Source organism: Triturus cristatus, chromosome 2_2, assembly GCF_964204655.1.
Source record: "Triturus cristatus chromosome 2_2, aTriCri1.1, whole genome shotgun sequence".
NCBI classification, from domain to species: domain Eukaryota; kingdom Metazoa; phylum Chordata; class Amphibia; order Caudata; family Salamandridae; genus Triturus; species Triturus cristatus.
The window spans coordinates 455,654,967-455,677,364 of NC_140582.1; positions in this window are offsets into that span (position 1 = coordinate 455,654,967).

The window sequence follows — 22,398 nt, forward strand, 5'->3', positions numbered from 1 at the left end:
AAAGGGGGTGCTTTCTCTTCGTAACTCTCAGGCATTTTGGGGCAAATAAGAAAGATGAGAGCAGCAGGATGTCAGAGGATCTGATCTGTGATAGAGGATGACTCAGAACGAACAAACTGGCTGCCAACTATTTCCTGTGATGTATTTCCTGCCTCCCACTTCCTGTAAAACATTTCCTGTTTGAAATAATGTGTTCGGGTTCATTTTCGATTTTATGGCCCGTAAACGCAGTTTCCGGCTCCGGAGCGGCGGGTCCGCACACGCGCATTACGCTCCGAAATCGCAACTTCCGATTTCGGGCCGTAAACTCCGAAAATGACCCGGAACACATTATTTCATTCAGGAAATGTTTTACAGGAAGTGGGTGGCAGGAAATACATCACAGGAAATAGTTGGCAGCTATTTTGTATTCATCCTGATCCATCCACAATCAGAAATCAAATCCACTGCCATCCTGCTGTTCTGTTGTGGAAAGAAATGAAATGACAGTGCAGGTGAGAATTATGAATATGTAACAAAAGGGGGAAAAGACCATTTAATGACATTTCTGCACGGACAGGAGGGGGGGCTGACACAACATCAAACCCCAGTTTCAGTTTCTCCTACTTTGCATTATGGTACATGTAGTCCATATTGAGTGCTCATTACCAAAGTTGTGTGGTGTGTTACGTAACATTGGGGTGGAGCAGTGTGGATATATCACAGACACATGGTGCCTGATTTACCCATGACATCATCACTCACGTTGTGGGCCCATCATTTGTGGGGGAGTCAAATCTGTTGAGGGCACAGGCCCGACAATACAATGCTTATGGCGTTTTGTGATTAAGTGACCCATCCTCATGAGGTCCAGCTAGGTCTCTCAGAACATGTATTGTTTTTCATCTGCGTCAATAGATTCTTTAGGGACATCCACTACACTGATCGCTGACATGGGCACATGGGCACATGAGCTGAAGCACGCTCAACCTTTTGACTACTGTCAACAGCTGTGATTTACATGCAGTTAGAGAGGCTTGCAAAGTCGCCTCAGGAAGGAATTTATTGACACAGTTGTGTATATCCAAGTTTCATCATTGGCAACAGACAGCAAACCACATTTTGTCCATGACACTACAGGTTGCTCATGTGAAAAATGTGGCAACGAGCTGATCACGGACTTGCATGCCCTGACCTCGGTTATGTGCAATGGCCCGGTTTCCCAGATTCAGAGCTAGCCGAGGTTCCAGCGGTATGTGTAAGCCATGCGTTAAGGCAATGTTGTGCAAAACACAACAGGCTAATATGATCTTGCACATAACTTCTGGGGAGTACAGCAGCACACCCCCTGTACGGTCAAGACATCTGAATCGTGACTTCAACAGACCGAAAGTGCACTCTATGATGGCTCGAGGCTGTATGTGTGCCCTATTGTACCTACGCTGTGGTACAATGTTTGCACGCCTGTAAGGGGTGAGGAGATGTGGGGAGAGTGCATACCCAGCGTCGCCTGAGGAGTGAAGAAAGGGCAGTTGTTTACATTTCCCTCTTTGATTTGCACAGGACATGATCTATACTTTATTACATGCAGTATCTATTGGCCATGTATGTAGCTTTATGATTCTTATTGTACAATGGTTAATGTTGGGGGGCATTCAGACATTTCAACAACACATTTCCCTCATTTTTAATGCTTGGTACTTACCCAGTAGCCACATGTTGCTAAATTCTCCCGCAGCCATCCGCCGGGCAAGAGGTGACATGCGGACTATGAAGCTGTCATGGGTACTGCCTGGGAACACCGCATGCACATTAATGAACCTCCCACTGGCATCACAGACAGCTTGCACGTTGATGGAATACCATCGGTGTCTGTTGCAGAAGATGTGTGCAATGCGGCGGGGTGGCTGAAGGGCCACATGGGTACAATCAATTGCACCCAGCACACGTGGGAATTGTGCAATGAGATAGAAATCTCGTGCTGCCCTTTGTCTCAGGGCCAGTGTATGTGGCATTTGTATGTGGTTGTGGGCTCTAGCAGTGATGCATCTCAGTACCTGATGCAGGCACCGCGACTGGCTCGCCTGGGATATGCCCACATGGTCACTGGAGACCCTTTGGAAAGACCCAGTGGCAAAGAAATGGAGGGCAGAAAGGATCTTGAGATATGCTGGTATTGCATGTGAGCAGCAGGTCACAGAGTCAAGTTCCTGCTCCCACTCACATACCATATCCAAGATGACTTCTGGAGGGAAACGGTACCTGGCCCTTACATCTTGGCTGGACATTCCAAATAGGTTGATCCTCTGTCTGAAGATCCTCTCTGCTCTCCTCCTCCTCCTCAAGTAGTTTTGCCGCATGGCAAGGGGCAGTGCAACAAACACATTCAGTGACATGTTGAAAGGGTTTGTGTGTGTCTGCTCTGCAGTTATACATGATGCAGAGCTAGGATTGGCTGCAGTGTGTCAGCTGATGCATGGTGGGGGATGGTAGGCACTTGGACAGGTGTTTACCCTTGGCTAAAATGATAAACGGCCACAGTTCGTGTATTTCGGCCCGGGAGCGGAGCTTCCGGCCCGGGAGCGGGGCTTCCGGCCTGGGAGCGGGGCTTCCGGCCTGGGAGCGGGGCTTCCGGCCCGAAAGCGGACTTCCCACTCCGGGTGCGGAATTTCCGCTTCGGGGGCGGAAATTCCGGCCCGGGTGCGGACATAAAGTTAGTAGTCGTTAGTCCATTCTGTGAATAGCAAAAGTAGTAAGTTCATTCTGTGAATACCAAAAGTAGTAAGTGCATTCTGTGAATGCCGGAAGTAGTGAATCGGGCCACTGTGTTTAGCTATAACTTAAGATTTAAAAGGACCTTATGCAGAGTTCCTTGTGCGTCCAGCTTACAGGCACCAATACAAATGTCAAGATAACTCTTGTGATTAATGTTCCTGTTAGTGAGAGAGATCAGAGTTTTGTACTGTGGCTGTTTTGACTCACCAAAAAGTAGAATAGAGGGTTAACATGCCTGCTACAAAGAACAGGTCCCTATTTAATGTGGACAGCTGAGTGGAGTAGTAAAGCTAGCCTTTACCAGAGTTTTAAGACAAATTACATTTATGTGAGATAGGGGCTATGGGGAGATGAGGGGCACTTTTGCCTGGTGGTAATGAGGGATTACAAGGATGAGGTCATGAAGGAGGGTCAAAAAAGATTGTTGCGCCAGGTGCCACCAGCACTAAAGCTGGCCCTGCTTAAAGGTAACCTACAGAACAACCTATCCAACTTCAACAATTGGATCTCAGACTGCGCCAAAACCTTGGCCCCCACAAAAAAATCAAACACACTAGAACTTGCGCTCAAGTGAGCTGGTACGTGGCAGACCTAAGCAACTTCAAGCACTATTGCAAACAACTGGAGAAGATGGAGGACCAGCTGAGACAACACCTTCAGAGTCACCTACAAATCTGCACTCAGCAGATAGAACACACAGATCGAAGAGGCCACCAAAGCGGCCCTCATGATGAGACTCGAATCATCCTCCAACTTCGACAAAGAACTCTTCAGCATTGTCAAGGAATTCACCAATCTAACTAAAACCACCAACACCATCACCCCCTCACAGATCCTCTGCAGCAACATTTCCGACTTCTTTCACAACAAAATAATCAAGATCTACTCCACCTTCACACCCCAAACCACTGTAGAAGACATTATCATGCAAGGCCACACCACCACCAGGAGCAACCACCTCCCAACAAGCTGGAGCTTCCTCACCACAGATGACACTGCCAGAATCATGCACATCCACTGGGGATCCTCCTCAGGCCCCTGCCCTCACCACATGTGCAACCTGTGAAACGCAATTATCAGCTTGTACCTCACCACTATCATAAATTCCCCCAACCTCAACTTCCTGGACATCTGGAAACACGTGGACGTCACTGCCCTACTGAAGAAACACTCAGCTAACTGAAAGATCTCAGCAACTACCAGCCCATCTCACTCCTTCCCTTCATGGACAAAATCCTGGGAAAGCGATCAACAAGCTGTTCCCCGCCCATCATGAGCAGCACCACTTCCTGGCCTCCACCCAGTCGGGGTTCCACAGCAGCCATAGCATGGAAACCACCCTCCTGGCAGCGACAGACAGCATCCGGTCAATTATGGACAGAGGAGAAAACGCCACTCTCATCCTGCTCAATCTCTCTGCGTGTTCAACATCGACTCCCATAGCACCGTTATTGCCAGACTTCGGGAATCAGGAATCCAAAGGCCCGTCCTTAGTTGGATCACCTCCTTCCTCTCCTACATGACACAACACTTCTCACTGTCCACTTTCACCTCTAAAAATAAAAGAAGCTCATCTACAGAGTCCCCCAAGGCACTTTCCTCAGTCCAACCCTTTTCAACATCTGCCTTGCACCTCTCACCTGCATCATAAGAAACCACAAGATAAACACTCTACTTCACCGACATGAACAACACCACCAGGATCAACTTCACCACCTGCATGTCCAACATGTCTAACTGGATGCGAAAGAAATGCCTCAAACTCAACACAGACAGAACGGAGATTATGATCTTTGGAAATAAGAGCTCACCCTGGGACTTCTCCTGGTGCTCAACCGACCTGTGTCCCACGCCCACCCCCCACAGACCACGGCGGAAATCTTGGAATCATCCTTGATAACAAACTCTTGATGAATAAATGGGTCAACGCTGTGATTGCATCCTGCTACCACATCCTCAGAATGCTTTGCAAGATCTTCAAGTGGCTCCCCACACACACAAGACACACAGTCACCCAGGGCCTAATCATTAGCAGACTCAACTGCGGCAACACACTCTACCTCCGCATCTCTAACCTACTCATGCAAAGTCTCCGAACAATCCAAACACAGCTGCCAGACTTATCCTAGACATCCCCAGAAATGCCTATATCAGTTACTACCTCACGGAATTACACTGGCTATCAATCTAGAAATGCTGCAAACTCAAGCTGCTCATCCATGCCTGCAAAGTTCTCCACAACACAGGACCAACCTACCTCAACGACCGACTCTTACTCTACCAACCCTCCAAACAGCTATGCTCCACCTCTCTCTCCCTCACACGAGTCCCCCGCATCCGCAGAAAAAGAGAGGAAGGCACGCTTTTTCTTTCATCACCACCAAACACTGGCCAAACTTCCTCTACACATCAGTACTGCAACTCCACACCTCCACTTCCAAGAGAATCTGAAGACCTGGATATTCAACTAGGAGCACCACCGGACCTTCACTCCTGCACCAGTGCCTGGATGCTCTTGCGGGTGATAAGCTGCGCTAAACAAATGCACATAACATAACAGGAGAAAAGTTTGCTTGAATCACAAAAAAATAGAAAAATAAGCGAGAGCCCCAACAGCACTTCTCAACAGCAGGGCCCTTGTAAAAAAATTTAATTACATTTAAAAAATGGGCAGCACAAGTAGAAGTGGGTCCAGGAGTAGAGAGAGGAGCTCTGGGGAGAGAAAGTGTGTGGGGAAGAAGAGAAGCCCTTATAAAAAATAAAGAAATAAAACACTCGGAGTGGAATGGAAAGTGGGATGCAGTCCATGGCAGAAAGTATCATTGGGTGGGAGGCAATGAAGAGACAGTGTGGAGCAAACAAGAGGAAAGATGGGGGCGAAAGAGCAAGGGACCACACCCAACCCACTGATTGCATAATACAAAATAAAACATCATCATCATCAACAACATCATCAACAGACATCAGCCTGGACGCCTGCTTACCTACACCTCCTTTGTGCGGAAACATGATATATGATTTTCCTGTTTTCCTTATTTCCGCTACCGGGGGGTTATTTAAACAGGCTGCCAGCACGGCCGCGCAGCGACAGGTGACAGCGAGCCGTTTCGGCAAATTCACCACTACTATTTTAGACCAACTACGTTTTGTGCTGCTAAAGTGTTTTTATGTGCTTTAATACTGCAAAATAATTTTTAAAAATGTTCACGTACTGCCTCTGCTTATTTGCATATTTCCAGTCGGCGGTCCCCGTTCCACCACAGCTTGTGCTGTTTGAGTGGAGGGACGTTGCTCTGCCCTGTTTTCCTTACTTCCACTACCGGGGGGTTATTTAAACAGGATGCCAGCACGGCCGCGCAGCTGATGCGCACCGCCGGCGCGCCTAAGGCAGGCCCGTCTGCGCCCGTCCGCGGCTGGATCGCTGCCAGCACCAACCAAGCTGCCCGCTTTCAGAATTATAAGGTAACCCATTGGTCTAGAGCTGATCTTCTGGCCCTCAATACTAAAACTTGTTCCAAGACTCATGGGTGTGACATGATGACAGCTACTCCACGCAGCGCGTGCACAGAGTGCAACTGGACGCTAGGAGCCACAAACCTAAAGGGAGGGCAAAAAGGAGCAGAGCTGGCCACCTGATCAGATTAGGGCTTGCCTTATAAACTGCAGATCCTTATCTAAACATGCAGAGGATCTGTGGTTGCTATTGGCTGGAAATGAGTTGGAGGTTTTGTTTCTTACTGAAACTTGGCTGAAGGATGATATCCTTGCAACAGTGGCTCTAGCCTTGAATTCTGGGTTTAAACTATGTTGCGCTAATAGGGCGAGAGACACAAGGGGAGGCGGAGTAGCGATCATTTTTAAAGACTCCTGGGACATAGCCTCCTCAGCATTAGGGAATATGAGCATGGTTGAGGGCCTTCATTTTTGCATCCGGACTGGCCCCACAACCTCCTTCTCAGGACTGCTGGTATATAGGCCTCCTGACTGCCCACCCAATATACATCTGGAATTATGCAACTTCATTGCACAGAAATCCCTCCTATCCTCTAATTTTACGGTTTTAGGGGATTTTAATTTGCACGTAAATGACCCCACTTGTGTCCCTGCAATGCAGATGGTCTCCTTGTTGGAATGTGCGAATCTGCCCCAACTTGTGAAATTCTCTACCCACAAAGCTGGCCATATCCTTGACCTGATATTCTCTAATATCTCGTCCATGAAAACTGAAGAGCCAAACCAGGTGGTTTGGTCAGACCATTTTCTCATTCCTTTTTCTTTTAATCTGGCCAAACCAGACGTATCTGAGAGTGCCAGATACTTCTTAAAGAGGAATTGGAAGAAGCTGACAGCCACATGCTTAAGTCCGACTGTATTAGCTAGCCAACCGCACCTATCTCTTGACCCTAATGTAGACACTCTGGCCTACATAACTGGATTGCCGCCACAGTAGAGTCTTCAGCACCAACTAGAGTTACTAGATCTATGAGGAAAACCCCCTCAGTCCCATGGTTCTCGGAGTCACTTAGGGCTATGAAAACTAAGTGCAAGCGCTTGGAACGACTCTGGTGGGTGGATTATGACACCTCTGCCAAAATGATATATAAGAAATCCTTGAAGGTTATGCACAAACATATGAAGGAGGCAAGAAATGATCACATTGCCAAGTGTATTGACTCTTCTGATAAACCGGGAAAAGCTATCTTTAAGGTGGTCAACTCCTTCCTCAAACCCCACAAGCTGGTCACGGATGCCCTGTCATCGATGGCACTGTGCGAGAGAATCTCAATCTTTTTTAATGATAAAATCAGCAATGTCTACAACTCTTTTGTAGCCACTACCACTACGTCTAAATCTGACGTGGCAGTTAGGCATGCATCCTTGTCTCTCTTCTCTGCCTTTGCCCCCATCTCTCAGAGGGATGCAGTGGCAGTGATCCAGGGATGCAAGTCTGGCTCGCCAGAAGATCCATGCCCTCCTAAATTGTGGAAAGAGTTGGCTAATCCCACAAGCTATGTGCTGTCTACAATCTGGAATGCTTCTCTTTCCTCCCGCACTTTCCCTGATTTATGGAAGCATGCCACTCTACTTCCCCTAAAAAAGAAACCAAATATGTATTTGGGGGAACTGAACACTTACAGACACATCTCTCTGTTACCAGCCCCTGCAAAAATGCTAGAAAAGGTAGTGCAGCGGCAATTGACCAACTTCGTTGGAAATAACAATATCCTGCACGATACCCAATCCGGTTTCTGAGCGGGGTTCAGTACAGAGACTGCATTACTAGAGGTAGCTGATTCAGTTAGAATGGCATTGGACTCAGGAGCATCAGCTATGCTTGTGTTCCTGGATCTCTCTGCAGCATTCGATACTGTGGACCACACTATACTGACTCAACACCTTCTGGCCAGTGGGGTTAATGGCACCGCTCTGGCCTGGCTGAAGTCCTTCCTCTACCGGCGCACTCTAAGGGTGGCCTTACAACCGCATCAATCCATGCACAAGCCTGTGGTGCGGAGTGCCACAAGGGTCGGCCCTAAGCCCGCTCTTATTTAATATATATTTGGCCCCGTTATTTACTTTGATAGCCAACTGGGGAGTGAAGGCGATTTCCTACACCGACGACACCCAGTTGGTCTTTCCATTCAGGGATCAGACCGAAGACTCTTTTAAGTGCTTCAAAGGCTGCTTAAAAGACATTGCGGGCTGGACGAATAACAATAAACTTAAATTGAATTCCGACAAAACTGAAGTGATGTTTTTTGGCAAATCCCAGCCACTGCCGGCCGCCCTTTGGTGGCCTGAAGAAATGGGTCCGCCACCTGCACCTGCGGGCCAGGCAAAAAATCTGGGTGTAACATGGCAGGATAATCTATCCTTCTCGGCCCAAATTCAGCAGGTCACAGCCACCTGTTTTAGTAGCCTGAGAAACCTGCGGAAATGTATACATCTGCTGCCAGAGAGCTGCCGTAGGACTGTAATCCACGCTACAGTAACTGCCTGCCTGGACTACGCTAATGGCCTTTACACTGGCTTACCGGCCTACCTTGTAAAGAAACTTCAGATGGTCCAAAATGCGGCTGCGAGATTAATCAAACATGTTCCTTTTTGGCAACACATCTCTCCGCACACTAGAGAACTACACTGGCTACCAGTAGACAAGAGAATTAAATTCAAGGCCTTGACACTAGCCTACCGGGCATTTCACGGATCATGCCCTGCGTATCTGAAACAGAGGTTGGGTGTCTACACGCAGTCACGTGTTTTGAGATCCTGCTCCCAGAATCTACTCTGTACCCCTCGAGTGAAGAAAACCTGGCTGGGTGGCAGATCATTTATGTTTGGGGCGTCTAAATTGTGGAATTCCCTCCCCAATTCCTTACGTCAAATATATTCTGAAATACAATTTAGGAAGGCAGTCAAAACCTGGCTTTTCAACCTGGCTTAATTTAATCACTCCCTGATCTCCTGTTGCTATAGCGCTGGGACACCTCCTAGGAGGTAGCTGTTCGCGCTTAATAAATGGCAGTATTATTATTATTATTTTTATTATGATAACATGGAGCCTATACCTGCGAACCACTTCTCGCCCAACGTGGATCCCACTGGACATAACACTTTCTGAATCAGATATCCACCGAACTTATTGAAAAATGCGGCAAAAAACTTCAAACATAAACTGCTTAAAACACATCCGGAAACCCTTATCTCAGACCCCTACTTCTCGATCAGAAAGGGTGTTACCATAAACGACCTCGTCCTCCACACAAAGCGGCATGCTCAATGGCGGCAGGTCTTCCACTCTCTGCTCAATATCTCCACTTCCCTGAAAAGGCCACATGGCCTTAGACTGATAGTGGCACCCTCTTTGGATTTCAGAGCTGAAGCCACCATCTCCCTCCACAAAAGTGGAACCATCCTTATACAAGCCTCTGACTGAATTTAGTGTTATTTGACAAACTTTTCCCCACCATCAGGAATACTGTGGCTAAGGCTAATTACTCCCCACTCCGAAGGACGGGACCCCCAGGGGTCCCCCAACCTTCGCAATCGGACGCGCGCAGAAAGCTAACACTGCCAAGTCCTGCTTGATGACCTGTGTTGCTTAAGCCAGCTCTTTTAGTCAGTTTTTAATTGTTTGTATGCAGCCATATTACAATTGTCATCTATACCTTACTATCGGCACGTTAAGACGGTGATTCTCTCTTAGCGCTTTTTGCACAGCTATGTTTTAAACTACGCTATTTTGCACATTCATGTATTTTAAAACAGGTATAACTGCATAAGAGCCATTTTAATTTAGTCTTGTTGACTTGCCGTGTCCGGGTGCTCCTCCCCGTTCCACCGCGGGTGCCGTCCCGATTGATGTGGAGGGAGATTGCCACTTCCGGTGCACGGCAGTTAGCGTTCTAGTTGTCTCACTGCCTCACGTTTAAAACGGATGCCCTGGACAACGCGTAGCGGACGCGCGCAGCGGGCGCGCCGGCGGCGCGCCAAAGGCGCGCCAAAGGCAAGCCCGTCTGCGCCCGTCCGCGACCTGTTTGCGGCCAGGGCCAGGCATGCTGCTCGTAGAGTAACAGATAGGGGGAGGATCGTGTGGTCTCGAGCTGACTTGTGGCGGCTCAACACAAACGACATCGGCTGCACTCACAGGTTTGACCTAAGCTCTCCCCCCCTCACTTACGTTTGCGGGACATGTGGGAAATCCTTCGGAGGGCGGGATAATGAGGAGGAGAAGGGGCTCCGCAATTCCAGACCGCTCAGTAATAGAAGTAATAGAAGTCTGAGAGCGGGGCTGTTGAATTGCAGATCCCTCTCAAAGCATGCCAATGATATCTGGCTGCTATTGGAAGGGGATGACTGGGATGTTTTATTTCTTACTGAAACGTGGCTTAGTGAGGATAATGTGACGGCAATAGCTTTGGCAGTGCCCCCGGGTTACACAATGTGTCTCGCTAACCGATTGGGCGGAAAAAGAGGTGGAGGGGTTGCTGCTATAATTAAGGATCAGTTCACACTAACATCTTCGGCCCCTACGCAGATTGCAGGTATGGAAGGATTACACTTCTGCATTCAGGTGGGCTCTCAGACCTCCTTAGCAGGCCTAGTCATCTACCGCCCTCCGGGTGGGAATGGCTCTAACCTTACTACCCTGATGGACGTAATAGTGCAGAGCTCCCTCCTCCATCCTCACTTCCTTGTAGTGGGGGATTTTAACATCCATATGGACAGTACGGACTGTGCCCAAGCAGAGACATTCAGGGCCACTCTCAATGCCGCTAATTTGAGATTAATTAATAATGGCCCCACACATAGAGCGGGTCACACACTTGACCTCATCCTGTCTAATGTTGAAAAGGTGATGATGGAAGAAACCCTACCACTACTCTGGTCCGACCATATGCTCGTCCCCTTTTTAATTAACTTGGCAGCCGACAGACTAATGCCAATCAAACGCGTTTACATGAGAAGGCAATGGTCGAAACTTGTCCCTACCGCCATGGGCTCAGTGCTGGCACAAAACAAACCCCCGTTAACTCTGAACGCCAACACTGACGCCCTGCGGATTCATCACTGGATTGGGAATATGATTTCATCCATTGCCCCAGCCAAACGTGCTTTGTCTAAGAGGGAGTCGCCCTCTGCCCCATGGTTCTCTCAGGACCTTAGAATTGAGAAGGCTAAATGTAAACGGTTAGAGAGGCGGTGGAGGGCAAACTATGGGCCCCAGGAAAGGTCCCTATATAAGGTGGCCTCCCGCAAATTTCAAAAGTCTATCAGACAGGCAAAAAAACAGTTTTTTGCAGAGTCAATCGAACAGGCTGAACACTCCAGCAAGGAAGTCTTTAAAGTGATTCAGTCTTTTTTTAAACCTAGATGTATTGAAAGGGAGATACCGTCCTCGGTCATCCTTTGCAATGAAATCTCGGACTTCTTTGATCAAAAGATCAAGCGTGTCTATGACACATTTGGCCCAGAGGTATTAACAGAAAAATCAGATCAGTTTGCCAAAGTGTTGACAAGTGGACCGCTAACTTGCTTCCAACCAGTTACTCTGCCCGCGGCCATGAAGGAATTAAGCTGCTGCAAATCGGGCTCACCGGACGACCCTTGCCCCCCTAAATTGTGGTGTTCAATCGCGGATTTTGTGGCTCCATCCCTACTACATGTTTGGAATACATCTATTTCTTTGGGGGTCTTTCCAGATATATGGAAACATGCCACCCTGCTCCCACTAAAGAAAAAGCCTAATGGAGATCCCAAGGACCTCAGCAACCTTCGCCCTATTTCCTTGTTGGCTGCCCCAGGTAAGATGCTGGAGAAAATGATCCAGCGGCAGCTCAGCAAATATATAGAGGACAACAATATTTTACATGAGACTCAATCGGGCTTTAGACCCGGCTTTAGTACCGAGACAGCTTTGATCGAGGTGGCTGAGTCGATAAGGTGGTCGTTGGATTCGGGAGACTCAGTTCTACTGGTCCTCCTGGATCTTTCGGCGGCTTTTGACACCGTCGACCACGCAAGGTTGATGATGCGGTTGTCAGAAGTGGGCATACAAGCACAAGCACTGGACTGGTTACATTCATACTTGTCCCAGCGCACCCAGAAGGTGGCTCTGGGGTCCGCCTCCTCTACGCCGAAGCCGCTGGGCTGTGGCGTACCGCAGGGCTCAGCGCTCAGCCCTCTATTATTTAATATTTACATGGCCCCACTTTTCACACTTATTGCTAACTGGGGGGTCAAGGCAGTATCTTATGCCGATGACACCCAGCTTGTGTTTCCATATGCAGAGGTGTCAGAAGCAGCCTTGTCAAGTTTTAAAGGTTGTCTCCTTGATGTGGCACGTTGGATGAATACTAATAAACTAAAGCTCAACGCGGATAAAACAGAAGTGCTGTATTTTGGCAAAGGCACTCCGCCCTCCTCTGAGCTTTGGTGGCCAATGGCAATGGGCTCCCTCCCTTCCCCCAGCCCTTCGGCAAAAAATCTGGGAGTGCGATGGGACAATAATCTGTCCTTTATTTCGCATACACAACAGCTGATGGGCTGTTGTCTGGGCAAACTCAGGAACCTTCGCAAAATTTTGCAATTTCTTCCGGTAAATTGCAGGAAAACTGTAGTCCATGCGACAGTCACATCTAGACTGGACTACGCGAATGGCCTGCTCCTAGGTTTGCCCAAATATTTAATTCAACACCTGCAAGTGGTTCAGAATGCGGCTGCGAGACTGCTAATGCATATTCCATTTAAACATTCTGGTGCCGATCACGATCCGGTAAAAACCGGGTACGAACCGTCGGACGGAGCAAAATCTCCGTCCGACGCGTACCCGGTCGTCAAAATTTACAAACAAGGAATTACGATTCGCACGGAACACCATTTCCGTACGATTCGTAAAAAAGCCCGACCGAACAAAATAAACCTACCAATGCGATCCGGGAAAGGGCCGACCTGACGTCGGGACGCTCGCAGCCTGCCATTCACGAACCAGGAATCACGATTCGCACCGACGTCATCCCGCACGGTGAATATTTTCCGGCTGCCAAAAACTGCCGGGAAATCAGGACGACGCGAACAAGGACCGCCAGTACGCGACGGACACACAGGACGACGCGAACAAGGAGGACCCGTACGCGACGGACAGACATGGACCCGAACCTACGGGTCATCCCGGCCCTCATAGCAGTCCACCTCCTCTACAGGTTCCGACGCAGACGCCGCAGAAGGTCAGAACAACTAAGGGAGGGGGGAAAGGGGGGGGTGGGGGTGGCAGGACCAGGGCAGGCCACAAAACCCCCACCAAAGTCACACACCACACATGCCCAGGACATACCTGACACCCATGCCCTGGTCACTACGAGGGGGTGGGGGCGTGTCCAGCTAAGCCAGCGACCGCCACAACGGAAGTCCGTCACCACGCGAACCGGCAACACAACCAGACCGGTACGTCCCGTACCCACGCCTCAAGAGCGTGGGTACGAGACGTACCACGCCCACACCCACGTCACCCCAACAATGGCGGGACGGATCGTACCCACGTGGCAAAGGCCTGGGTACGGCCCGCACAAGCATCACATAGCGTGGGGATAGAGATGTACGGACCCTACCCCCACCCCCCCTATGCATGGAACGTACACCCACCCCACCAGTGGAAGTACGACCCGTACCCTCACCCTCGTATGCATGGAGCGTACCCCCACCCCAACAGTGTAAGTACGACCCGTACCCTCACCCGCGTATGCATGGAGCGTACCCCCACCCCAACCGCGTATGTACGTACCGTACCCCCCCCAACAGTGTAAGTACGACCCGTACCCTCACCCTCGTATGCATGGAGCGTACCCCCACCCCAACAGTGTAAGTACGACCCGTACCCTCACCCTCGTATGCATGGAGCGTACCCCCACCCCAACAGTGTAAGTACGACCCGTACCCTCACCCGCGTATGCATGGAGCGTACCCCCACCCCAACAGTGTAAGTACGACCCGTACCCTCACCCGTGTATGCATGGAGCGTACCCCCACCCCAACCGCGTATGTACGACCCGTACACTCACCCGCGTATGCATGGAGCGTACCCCCACTCCAACAGTGTAAGTACGACCCGTACCCTCACCCGCGTATGCATGGAGCGTACCCCCACCCCAACCGCGTATGTACGTACCGTACCCCCCCCCAACAGTGTAAGTACGACCCGTACCCTCACCCTCGTATGCATGGAGCGTACCCCCACCCCAACAGTGTAAGTACGACCCGTACCCTCACCCTCGTATGCATGGAGCGTACCCCCACCCCAACAGTGTAAGTACGACCCGTACCCTCACCCGCGTATGCATGGAGCGTACCCCCACCCCAACAGTGTAAGTACGACCCGTACCCTCACCCGTGTATGCATGGAGCGTACCCCCACCCCAACCGCGTATGTACGACCCGTACACTCACCCGCGTATGCATGGAGCGTACCCCCACTCCAACAGTGTAAGTACGACCCGTACCCTCACCCACGTATGCATGGAGCGTACCCCCACCCCAACAGTGTAAGTACGACCCATACCCTCACCCGCGTATGCATGGAGCGTACCCCCACCCCAACCGCGTATGTACGTACCGTACCCCCACCCCAACAGTGTAAGTACGACCCGTACCCTCACCCTCGTATGCATGGAGCGTACCCCCACCCCAACAGTGTAAGTACGACCCGTACCCTCACCCGCGTATGCATGGATCGTACCCCCACCCCAACCGCGTATGTACGTACCGTGCCCCCACCCCAACAGTGTAAGTACGACCCGTACCCTCACCCTCGTATGCATGGAGCGTACCCCCACCCCAACAGTGTAAGTACGACCCGTACCCTCACCCGTGTATGCATGGAGCGTACCCCCACCCCAACCGCGTATGTACGACCCGTACCCTCACCCGCGTATGCATGGAGCGTACCCCCACCCCAACAGTGTAAGTACGACCCGTACCCTCACCCGCGTATGCATGGAGCGTACCCCCACCCCAACAGTGTAAGTACGACCCGTACCCTCACCTGCGTATGCATGGAGCGTACCCCCACCCCAACAGTGTAAGTACGACCCGTACCCTCACCCGCGTATGCATGGAGCGTACCCCCACCCCAACAGTGTAAGTACGACCCGTACCCTCACCCGCGTATGCATGGAGCGTACCCCCACCCCAACAGTGTAAGTACGACCCGTACCCTCACCCGCGTATGCATGGAGCGTACCCCCACCCCAACAGTGTAAGTACGACCCGTACTCTCACCCGCGTATGCATGGAGCGTACCCCCACCCCAACCGCGTATGTACGTACCGTACCCCCACCCCAACAGTGTAAGTACGACCCGTACCATCACCCTCGTATGCATGGAGCGTACCCCCAACCTGTATGTTCCAAGCGTACATATCCAGAGACAGGAGGGGTGGGTGTGGAGTCCTCCCAGCAGTGCCCTGAGACAGGAGGGGTGGGTGCCTAACACTCCCAGCAGTGCCCTGAGACAGGAGGGGTGGGTGCCTAACACTCCCAGCAGTGCCCTGAGACAGGAGGGGTGGGTGTGGAGTCCTCCCAGCAGTGCCCTGAGACAGGAGGGGCGGGTGCCTAACACTCCCAGCAGTGCCCTGAGACAGGAGGGGTGGGTGCCTAACACTCCCAGCAGTGCCCTGAGACAGGAGGGGTGGGTGCTGAGTCCTCCCAGCAGTGCCCTGAGACAGGAGGGGTGGGTGCAGAGTCCTCCCAGCAGTGCCCTGAGACAGGAGGGGTGGGTGCTGAGTCCTCCCAGCAGTGCCCTGAGACAGGAGGGGTGGGTGCAGAGTCCTCCCAGCAGTGCCCTGAGACAGGAGGGGTGTGTGCCTAACACTCCCAGCAGTGCCCTGAGACAGGAGGGGTGGGTGCTGAGTCCTCCCAGCAGTGCCCTGAGACAGGAGGGGTGGGTGCAGAGTCCTCCCAGCAGTGCCCTGAGACAGGAGGGTGGGTGCCTAACACTCCCAGCAGTGCCCTGAGACAGGAGGGGTGGGTGCAGAGTCCTCCCAGCAGTGCCCTGAGACAGGAGGGGTGGGTGCAGAGTCCTCCCAGCAGTGCCCTGAGACAGGAGGGGTGGGTGCAGAGTCCTCCCAGCAGTGCCCAGAGACAGGAGGGGTGGGTGCCTATCACTCCCAGCAGTGCCCAGAGACAGGAGGGGTGGGTGCCTAACACTCCCAGCAGTGCCCTGAGACAGGAGGGGTGGGTGCCTAACACTCCCAGCAGTGCCCTGAGACAGGAGGGGTGTGTGCCTAACACTCCCAGCAGTGCCCTGAGACAGGAGGGGTGGGTGCTGAGTCCTCCCAGCAGTGCCCTGAGACAGGAGGGGTGGGTGCAGAGTCCTCCCAGCAGTGCCCTGAGACAGGAGGGGTGGGTGCTGAGTCCTCCCAGCAGTGCCCTGAGACAGGAGGGGTGGGTGCTGAGTCCTCCCAGCAGTGCCCTGAGACAGGAGGGGTGTGTGCCTAACACTCCCAGCAGTGCCCTGAGACAGGAGGGGTGGGTGCTGAGTCCTCCCAGCAGTGCCCTGAGACAGGAGGGGTGGGTGCAGAGTCCTCCCAGCAGTGCCCTGAGACAGGAGGGGTGGGTGCCTAACACTCCCAGCAGTGCCCTGAGACAGGAGGGGTGGGTGCCTAACACTCCCAGCAGTGCCCTGAGACAGGAGGGGTGGGTGCAGAGTCCTCCCAGCAGTGCCCTGAGACAGGAGGGGTGGGTGCAGAGTCCTCCCAGCAGTGCCCAGAGACAGGAGGGGTGAGTGCCTATCACTCCCAGCAGTGCCCAGAGACAGGAGGGGTGGGTGCCTAACACTCCCAGCAGTGCCCTGAGACAGGAGGGGTGGGTGCCTAACACTCCCAGCAGTGCCCTGAGACAGGAGGGGTGTGTGCCTAACACTCCCAGCAGTGCCCTGAGACAGGAGGGGTGGGTGCTGAGTCCTCCCAGAAGTGCCCTGAGACAGGAGGGGTGGGTGCAGAGTCCTCCCAGCAGTGCCCTGAGACAGGAGGGGTGGGTGCCTAACACTCCCAGCAGTGCCCTGAGACAGGAGGGGTGGGTGCCTAACACTCCCAGCAGTGCCCTGAGACAGGAGGGGTGGGTGCAGAGTCCTCCCAGCAGTGCCCTGAGACAGGAGGGGTGGGTGCAGAGTCCTCCCAGCAGTGCCCTGAGACAGGAGGGGTGGGTGCAGAGTCCTCCCAGCAGTGCCCAGAGACAGGAGGGGTGGGTGCCTATCACTCCCAGCAGTGCCCAGAGACAGGAGGGGTGGGTGCCTATCACTCCCAGCAGTGCCCAGAGACAGGAGGTGTGCAACACATGTGTGTGAGGCTGGAAGTACCCACATGCATACTGCCTACAAGGGAACATGTCCCCATGAACTCATGTCAACAGACTCCACACACAAGTACAGTGATCACCAAGGATGCCACGAATGTTGCAGGTGGAGACATGGCCCTGCATGCATGGCCAAAGTAGAAGGGCTCCGTCACACACACAGCTCATGTAGACACAGCTCTGCGCTAAAGATTGGGAACACCCTGCAGGGAAGATATCAGGGTACACAGAGGGAGGAATACACTCTGGGACAATTGCACCATGCAGTAACTGCTTACATGAACAAAGAAAGTTAGCTAACACCTTGTGATGGCACACAGATCCCAGGGTCCCCCCAATGAGCAGCCCACTACTACATTTCCCACACACCCAACACATAAACACCACCCAAAACCATGTAGCAGCCCCACCAACACCAATACCAGCATAGCAGTAGTGTCAGAATGAAAAAAAACAATAAAGCTTTATTCAGCATGATCACAGTGTCCGTGGATTGCAGGCAGTTAAATATTCACAAAGCCCATAGGGCAGTCAAGAAGTCTCAGCTGGATGGGGGACACAGTGGGATGCGTGTCCCCTAGCTTGCCTGCACAGTTACATGCCGTCGTCTTCCACAGGGGTGAGGCCATCAGGGGGGGGGAAGCACCAGGCACCGCAGGGACATCAGGGCAAAGGGGAGGCGTTGTGGGTGCAGGGATGGAGGACTCCACCACAGGGGGTGGGGCAGGGCCAAAGGCGGAGGCCAGGATGGCACTACACACCTTTGCAAGGTCCTCCAGGGAGTCCCATGCACCCGAAGGATCCACAGTCCCCAAGGAGGGGGGGTGTTCAGAGGGATGGGTCGCAGCGCCACCGGGGGAGGGCGTAGACAGGGGGGGAGAATCAACCACCCTGACCAAGGACTTCCTTGACCGCTTGCGGGGTGGTGTCACTGTGGGGCTCAGGGACAGAGCGGCCATGAAGGAGTCCTTGGGGGAGATGTGGCCAGGAGAGCTGAGGGGAGGGGATTTGGAGGGAGTGGACTGGGTGGAATGCGGACTCCCACTATGGCTGCGTGTCACACGTTTGCCCCCCGACCCAGTGGGTGTTCCTACCTCACCCTGTGTGTGCGTGTCAGGAGGAGTGCGGTGGACCTTCCCTGCTGGTGTGGTGCCTGTGTCTGTTGATGTGGGTGCATGCCGACGTCTGGGTGTACGTGGGACAGGCATGGGAGTGGGAAGTGTGGATGGGGCAGGGGTAGGTGGGGGGAGGTCGCGCTGCAGGAGACCCACTGCTGCAGTCAGTGTCGAGTCTATGGACCTCAGCAAGTTGCGTTGGTCAGCCTGCGATGAATGAATGCCCTCCAAGTATGCCTCGATGTTGTTGAGGGTTTGCCCGTGGGCATAGAGGACATTAAGGATCACATCCTGACCAACCTGCAGTTGCCGCTGGATGTCCACAGACTCAGCATTGGCGGCAGCAGTGGAGACAGGGGCAGGGGGTGCGGTGCCTGGCATGAAGGAGACATGCGGTGACCGGGCACGCTGGGAAGGGACACGAGCAAGTGGGAGGCGGCTGATGGGAAATGAGGGGGCGGTGCGAGGTGTTGTTCCGCTGTCAGCTGCTGGTGCAGCCTCCGCCCACTCGGAGACATCCTCCTCGGACCTGTCAGCTTCGTATTCTGATGTGCCAGTCGACAGGTCCCCGGCCGCACTATCCTCCGCCTCTGTCCCACTCGATGTGCCAGCCCCGATGTCACGGCTGGCACTGGTGCTCGGTCCCTCCGCCTGGTCTGTGTCCATGTCTCCCTCTGTGTCCCCCGACGATGCTGTGGGCAGGGTGGAGAGACAGAAATTAATCAGACACCTGTACACATCTGTCACATGAGTCCAATCTACATAGGTAACATTGCATAGCCTGAAAAGGAAGATCCCTAACATCTACTAAACAAGGTACCGATGTAGGGCATGAAACACACAGTTGGTTGAGCCACCATGCCACTGAAATACCATGGAGAGCATGAGACAATAGCTAAAGACAGGAAACGGAGTCTGACATAGCACCCAGGCCCTGGGGACAATCCAGCACTGCATCTGCACCACACAGCGTTGGCGAAAATACCGATGACCAGGGACCATATCCATGAACTTGAGACACATGCTGCATAGGTAATGCTGAAAACATGCACAACATGACTCGGTCACTGCACCTTGCGTGTGTGTCCAGACAAACATCACACACTGCCCAGACCCAGCAAGTAGAAATCTGGATTTGACATATAGGCTTTGCCCGCCCCAACCACCCCCTACACGAGGCAAATAGTTGAGACACAGGTGGCACCAACATCTCATAGTCTGGGTGATAAACACAGGGGCAGGCAAAATGCAAGATTGGACGCCAAACACCCAAGGTGCGCCTGTACAAATAATGAGGTACCAGTGCCCATCCTCAGATGAGTATAACAAGACACACAGGCACTAGCAACTGTGAGTATGAAGAAGGACATTCAGGTCAGGCTGCACAGTGGACACCTGTACAAAATAGCACGTCTATATACATGGTGCCAGGGGACAATGGCACAGAGCACAACCTACGCTGTAGACACTGAGAGTGTCCACGTTTATGATGACACATACAACACCGATGAAAAGGTGCCCCAGGGGACAGTAGTGGCCACGCAACTCCATGCTCCTGAATGGTAATGACTGCAACCCACGCCACCATCCCTGCACTATGCGTATCGCACACTCATGCACATCATGTCACAGGCCACTACATAGGACATGCGCGCTGTAAGGCATGACACATGAGAGACCAACTCCCATGTCTGGAGTCAGCATCAGTGCCAACTGACATGGAACCCACATGCAGTGAACTTGACAGGGCACAGCCAAGGTCCCAAAACCTGTTACACACCACCCCCACACATGATGCTACAGGCATAGTTCTCGTGGACAAAGCGCCAGCCTACATTACCTTGTGAAGGAGTGACTACACACAGACCAGGGAACACATTGCAAGGAGGGGAAGGGTGGCAGGGGCGCAGCGCTATACTGGGGCAAAATGGATCTGCACAGCACCTTTAAACCCTGGCAGTGAATTCATGCTACTGTGCCATTACAAATGCCGGTGACACACAACACACACATGTACCTACCCCCTTCCGGCTGCTGCTTCGCCTGTAAGCGCCTATCCAAGTCTGGAAAGACCACCGGCAGCACACGCCTGTGGAGGTGGCTCAGACGGCGGCGCCCGCGGTTCTTGTGGCTCTCAGGTGAGTCCTCCAGCAGGACCCGTGCAATCCTCCGCGTCCAGCACCGGATATCCTGCCAGCGTTTCCTCACCTGGGACAGGCTCCGCCTCCGACCATCCACACCCCTCACGGCACTGACGGCGGTCAGCCAGATCTGCTTCTTGGCAGTGGCGCCTACCTGTGAGGAAGAACAAGTGACACCACATCAATACACCAGCCACATGTCACAGAGAGACATTTGATAACAAATTAGCTGGTAACAACAAGGCATGTCATGCAGCCAACGCATTGCACCTTTGTCATAGGGACATGATCCTCTGGTGAGGGAAAAAGCAGTACGTGCCATAGTGGGTACACAGGTGGAATGATGGCAATGTCACAATCAATGATCAAGGCTCACACTGTGCATCACACCCACCCCTCCTGTCTCAGGGCACTGCTGTTAGTGATAGGCACACACCCCTCCTGTCTCAGGGCACTGCTGGGAGCACACTGTACCCACCCCTCCTGTCTCAGGGCACTGCTGTTAGTGATAGGCACACACCCCTCCTGTCTCAGGGCACTGCTGTTAGTGATAGGCACACACCCCTCCTGTCTCAGGGCACTGCTGGGAGCACACTGTACCCACCCCTCCTGTCTCAGGGCACTGCTGGGAGCACTCTGTACCCACTCCTCCTGTCTCAGGGCACTGCTGGGAGCACACTGTACCCACCCCTCCTGTCTCAGGGCACTGCTGGGAGGACTCCACACCCACCCCTCCTGTCCCTGGGCACTGCTGGGAGCACACTGTACCCACCCCTCCTGTCTCAGGGCACTGCTGGAAGCACTCTGTACCCACCCCTCCTGTCTCAGGGCACTGCTGGGAGCACACTGTACCCACCCCTCCTGTCTCAGGGCACTGCTGGGAGCACTCTGTACCCACCCCTCCTGTCTCAGGGCACTGCTGTTAGTGATAGGCACACACCCCTCCTGTCTCAGGGCACTGCTGGGAGACATCAGGCATCCCCCCCCCCGGGACCCCCCCAACAGTACATGGCATGTGTGTCACACCAGGACACAATGGCAGAAGTCACAGTCACAACATAGGGACAGTCTGTGCCAGTGGCCCATGCACTCACCTGATACCCTGGTCGCCCATACAGCATGGGGTACTGTGGGAGGATCACATCCAGCAATGCCATGTTCTCCTCCAGGGTGAATGGCTGTGACCTCTCCACAGCCCTTGACATGGTTCCAGGGAATCAGTAGCAGCAGCTGGGTCGACGAATTCAAACATGTGCAGGCAAGTACTCCCTCATGGGACCTGGCTGCCTTATATGTGCCTTTCTGCCCTGTCTCATGCACAGGAGTACAGAGTGATTGGTCACTCACATTTGCATCCTATGTTTCCACCAATCCCTTCAAACCTAGCAGTCTGTGTGTACTCTATCGGTTTCATTCTCCTGCATGATGTCAGCTCCACAAACACATTGCAACAAAGTATTTTAATTCCAACTGACTTCTGCTGTTCACCTTCCAGAAGAAATTCGAATTTTGAACTCCATGACAACCAGCATGCATGTAGG